This window comes from Nycticebus coucang, chromosome 22, assembly GCF_027406575.1.
Source record: "Nycticebus coucang isolate mNycCou1 chromosome 22, mNycCou1.pri, whole genome shotgun sequence".
NCBI lineage: Eukaryota > Metazoa > Chordata > Mammalia > Primates > Lorisidae > Nycticebus > Nycticebus coucang.
In genome coordinates, this window is record NC_069801.1 from 25085563 (window position 1) to 25091647 (window position 6085).

Consider the following 6085-nt stretch of genomic DNA (forward strand, 5'->3'; position numbering starts at 1 on the left):
AGAGAGGGGCTGGGAGCTATCCAGGGTCACTCTGACAGGGTCCGTGGCTGAGCTGGGATTAGAATTCAGGCTCCGGGTGGCGCCTGTGGCTCAAGGGGTAGGGCGCCGGTCCCATATGCCGGAGGTGGCGGGTTCAAACCCAGCCCCGGCCAAAAGCCAAAAAAAAAAAAAAAGAATTCAGGCTCCGACTGGTGTGCTGTTTCCAGTGCCCACCTGGCCTTCTGGTTTTTGTACGTGACCTGTACCCTGGAGCCTTCCCCAGTAGGTCCACTGGGCCCAGATCCCCTCCTGCAGGACCCCTGCAGGCCTTGGCCAGTGGATGAATGACTAATGGAGGGAGAAGCAGAGGTAGCAGGCAGAGAGTAGTGCCCAGGCTGGATCTTAGTGGCTCTGCTTTGACTTGCTGTGTAGACTGAGCAGCTGCATTCTCTTCAGGCCTCAGTTTCCTCCCCTGTACAATGAGGGGATATTGACAGCTTGGGCATGCAGGTACTGAGCAGGGAAGGGTGAATGGTCCAGGCAGGATGTCATGAATGCATGGGGAGGAAGGGAGGAGCTGCCGCACCCTAGGAGGGCCCCAGACACCTGTCTGTGCCCTGTCCTGCTCCAGGAAACACCCCAGTTTCAGCCTCCCACACTCTCACTGCTCGCAGGGGACGCCGCTTGGCCTGAGCGTGTCCAAGCTTCAGATGACAGAGTTGCTGCCTGGGGGGCTGGTGACTCTCCTGCCCTAATCCCAAGGTATTCTCCTGGCTCCAGAAACAGTGCTGGCTTTGCAGGAGCTTGGAGGAGGCTGAGCTCCCTGTGTGGGCACTCACGTGGGCATTGGTCTGCTCTGCTCACCTGCGCTTACACACCTGACATGTACACATACATACAAACTCACATCCATATCCTGAGAGAGGCCCAGAGCACCTTTTCTTCCCCAAAGCTTCCAGTAAGTTAAAAATGAAGAAAGGCCTAAAGAGGATGGTCACCACTGTGGTATGACACCCACCCACACACGCACATATCCAGCGCATTGCAGCTGGGAGACACAGAAGATAATTACAGGAATCATAAAAAACGTGAGTTCACAGGGCTGTGTGGTCTGTCAATGGTATGATAAGCATTCTGTCTTTCCATCGGGTCCCTGATTCTCTGGGGCTACACATCCAGCTCACTTTGAGTGTACATTATGTTATGAAAAGTTTCAAGTCTCCAGAAAGGTGGAAAGAATTATACAGGGAACACCTGTATACTCCGCACCTGGAGTCTACAATGAACCTGTTGTGGTATCTCCTTTATCACGTATTCAACCCTCTATCCGTCTCACTATCCCCCCAGACAGCCATTCCTCTCTCCCTTTTTTTCTCTTGGGAAGCAGAGAGGGCAGCTGCAGGGACAGTGAATGGGGAAGAAGGGACAGGAGCACCCAGGTCCAGGTCCTTCCCAGAGCAGAAGTCCTCTTTCCCTTTGTTCATTTTTTTTTTTTTTGCAGTTTTTGGCCAGGGCTGGGTTTGAACCTGCTACCTCCGGCATATGGGGCCAGCGCACTACTCCTTTGAGCCACAGGTGCACTTTTTATTTTTTTTTCAGATAGAGTTTCACTATGTCACCCTCAGTAGAGTGCTGTGGCGTCACAGCTCACAGTAACCTCAAGCTCTTGGGCTTCAGCAACTCTCTTGCCTCAGTTTCCCAAGTAGCTGGGACTACAGGGGCCCACCACAATGCCTGGCTATTTTTTTTTTTTTTTACAGTTTGATGAGTTTTTTTTGTTTGTTTGTTTGTTTTTTTATTAAGTCATTTGCACATAGATCCTGAAAACATTTATGCCAATATGGGATTCAATGTGTTGATTATTTTGGCTATTTTTTTGTTGCAGTTGGTTTTTTTTTTTTGTAGAGACAGAGTCTCACTTTATCGCCCTCAGTAGAGTGCCGTGGAGTCACACAGCTCACAGCAACCTCCAACTCCTGGACTTAGGTGATTCTCCTGCCTCAGCCTCCCTCGTAGCTGGGACTACAGGCGCCTGCCACAATGTCCGACTATTTTTTTGTTGCAGTTTGGCCAAGGCTGGGTTCGAACCGCCACCCTCAGTGTATATGGCTGGTGCTGTAACCACCGTGCTACGGGCGCTGAGTCCCCTTTGTTCATTTATCCATCTCACTTTTTTGATGCATTTCCCAGCTTATGAATGTGAGGCCTGGGCCAAATGATGCTCTCCTCTCTCCTTCTCCTCCGTAGTAACAGCCCCTGCTGCACATGCAGGCTTACCCACACCCCTGCATGTAAAACCCACATGTGCATGCACCATTTGTGATATACCCACGTCCCTAAATTCACACAAGCACACTCCACGCACATGTCCACATGTCTCCACACATTAAACCTAACCCCTCCCCCCACCGCCCACATGTGCATTCACAGCAGACCCGGCAGCTCTCTGTACCAAATGTCCCACCTTCCCCCCTCTCTCAGTCTTCTCTCACCCGCTAGGCACGTCCCATGAAGGAATCAGATTCCATCCAGAGTGTTACTGCACATGGAAAGCAAACCCCACCAGATCATCTGCTCCGTGCAGGCAGGCCTGTGTGTGTCTGTCTTGTTCATGCCACATTCCCACTCCCGGCCTACTGTGGGCCCTCTCTAAGTGTTGACTGGGGAAAAGGTTCAAGGGTAGCACTGAGGAGCATAGGCTAGGCAGCCACTGGGGCACCCCCATCACAGGATGTCTGCCTGTCTCCATGCTTTCCAGATGGTGTTGCTTCCAGGACTTCAGTCATTTCACTGGGCCCAGATAAGCTCATCCAGAAGTGGTCCTATGACCTCATGCTCAGGGCTCCTGGCTTGGCCCTGAACACCTGGGCAGTGGGGATTTAGAGCACCAACTCTGGAGTTCCATCCAGGCTCTACACATAATCACTGTGCGTGTCCCCCATGTGTCTTATGTCCAAGTTACCTTCTGGAAGCATCAATTTCCTTACCCACTAAATGGAGGAAATAGTTCCTACCTTAAATGCATCTTATAGAAGATGCTCTTAGCAGGGTGCCTGGCATGTGGTAAGCTCTTAAAAACAGTTGCTGTGGATATTACTATTGTTACTGCAGCCTTTGCCCCAAGCTTCCATGCATCCTTTGGGAGGAAGGGCAGTCTTGATTGGGGGTGTGTATGGGGAGAGCAGGGTGGATGGTGCTTACGGGAATGCCTCTCCCCAAATGGCCCCCCAATCCCAAGTTCTCATTATCCTACATGCATATTCATAAGGGATGGCCTTAGCCCTCCTCTGTAAATGGGTCAGAAGCAGGAAGTGGAGGCCAGTGCAGAGATCGAGGTCCAGGGAGAGCATTTGAATCCACATGGATGGGAGGATGGTGAGAAGGGAAGGGCAAGAATGGATTGGGGAGGTGCTGATGGATGCTGGGGGCTTGGGCCGGGGTTTGTCCCTATTTAAAAACTGAGACCTAATTAGATCAGATTAAAGAATCCTTTGGGTAAGTGACTTAAGACGCCAGAGCCTGTTTCCTTTGGGAGCTGCAGAGTTAAGCACCTGTCTGGGCTGGGTGATGGGCATAAGGGAGTGGACTGAATGACCCCTACATGTTTCTCTCAATGGACAAAATTTACATGTTATTGGGTGGAAGAGCTGAATCCGGAATCCCAACCTTCCAGGGACGTTCAGAGAGGGTGGATGACTTGCCACAGTCACATAGCTGCTGACTGTGCTCTTGCTTTTGGGGATTTGAGAGACAGAGCTATTCTGACCCCCGGCAGGATGTTCAAGGTTGGGAGAAAAGGCTGACAGGCTGGTCAGGGCCCAAGGATCAAAACCTTTATCTATTTCCTTCTTTCATCTCCTCAACAGTCCTCTGAGATTGTAGGGGCAAAAATGATTATTTCCATTTTACAGATGAGAAGTGTGAGGCTGAGAGAGGAGGAGTTCTCAGGACCGAGACACAGGGTGAGTTACTGCTCTGTGTGGGGTGATGAGGGAGATGTGAGAGCCCAGCTGGCCAGGTCTTGGGCAGGGGCGAAGACAGGACAATGGCAGCACATTGTCTTGCTCTGGCAAATTTCAGTCTAGAGCCAGATGGGCTGTCCCTTTATACACACAGCCATATCCCTCACTCCTTTCAGATAACTACCTATTTATCAGAATGCCCTCTCCGATGCTCTAAATTTTTCTGTGAAGATAAACAGAATAACCAATCCTATTTCAGAGGAGGGGATAGATTGACAGAGAGGCAAAGCGGCCCTGTAGGATGGCATAGGGTATGGCAGTCTGTGGCACAAGGATCCCAGGTGTCACTCTTCTTGGTCTTAGAAGCTTTCTACTGTACTGAGAGTAGTTTCTATTGGAGGGAGGGTTGTGGGTTGGAAAATTTGGCCCTTCGGAAAGAAATGCCAAAGAGAGCTGACCCTGGGATGGGAGGATGTGTGGAGGGTTCACTTCAGACTGCTTGGTGGCATTTCAGGCAAAGAGGATTGCACTGTAGGAGGTGATAGAGTAGGGGCTGTTTTGGGATGCGACTGTTGGTCATAGCAGAATGAGGAAAATGGGCCTGTGGTAGAAGTTCAGACATCCAGTCTTTACTGCCCTTCTGCGGGCCAGGCTCTATGGCATGCTCGGGCAGGGGAGGGGACAGCCAGAGATCGGACAGTTCTCAGGTGGCTCAAAGTCTAAGGACCTCAGACTAGGGAAGGACTGAAATATCACCATACAGAAAAAGAGGTAAACTGGATGTTGTCACCTCTCCTTTCCAAGAGAAGCAGTAAGACATCAAGGTCAAAGCCAGACCAGGGGCCTTACAGCTCTGCTTCTTGTGCAGCAGTAACAAACACGACAATAACCACAGCTGACCTTTATTCAGTGCTCTGTTTGTGTACCTTATGTTACTATTTCTTTGTGTCTCAGTTTCCTCATCTGTAAATTGGGATGGGTGGGGAATTAATTTACTTTTCAAGGCTGCGCTGGGATTCGATTGGTACCAGGTAGTGAAAGAGTTTGGCACATGCTGGGGTGATCGGGTTATGTGAAGCCATAAAGGAGGCCTGTGTTTTGGAAGCACAAGGGAATCCTGGTGGGGCCAGGTAGAGAGTTGTGGGTGATCCCTGAGAGATATGGGATGCGAGCAAGGCTTCAAAGAGGAGAAAGAAGCATAAGAAGAAGGGACGTCTTGGGCGGCGCCTGTGGCTCAGCGGGTAGGGTGCCGGTCCCATATGCCGGAGGTGGCCGGTTCAAACCCAGCCCCGGCCAAATTAAAAAAAAAAAAAAAAAAAAAAAAAAAGAAGAAGGGACGTCTCAAGAGGAGGGCATCGTGTGGGCAAAAGTGTGGAGGAGTTTGTGGAACAGTCCTGGCACAACTAATGGGTAAGCCTGGCGCCCTGTGAATCACCCAAGGATGCAGTCAGGCCGGATCTGTGGCCCTGGGGCTAGCTGTGAGGCATGAAGAGGTGGCTGAAGAAAGGGCTGGAGGTTGAGTGGAAAGTAATTACAGAGCCCTGCTTCTGGGTTTCACACACATACCCCCCCACTGGGGGGGCGATCTGCCCTGAATGTGACCTACTCACTTCTGACTTCCGCTAGGGACCAGGGTTTGGACGTCCCTAGGAGTGAAGAGTTACCTGGCAGGGCTGGCTGCAGGACGGGCCACTAGGGGTCAGAGAGGTTTGAAGAACGGGTGGAGGGAGAGAGGGCGGTTAAAGAGTGTGAGGTTGTGGTCTTAAAAGCAACAGCGGGATAGGGGCTCACATTTGTTGAGCATCTATGTGTTGTCATAGTTCTATGAGGGATGTAGCCTGACTTTACAGAGGCCCATAGTGAAGAGACTGTCCCGATGGTTTTTACCCAATCATTCATCATTCGAATGGAGCAGAGGTTTTGTGCCAAGCACTGAGGAGTCAACTGTGACCCCTCTTGGCTTCTGGGGTGACCGTGTCCTGAGTCACACAGTGGCCTCGCTGGGACCCAAACCTAGGTCTATTTCTAAACGTTCGCTTTGGAGCAGGATATGCGTCTGGACCGGAGTTGGGTCCGGTTGCGGGGCTGAGCGGCGGTGGGAATCCCGCAGCAGCCGCCTTCCCCTGTGGTCCCGCCCCGCGCAC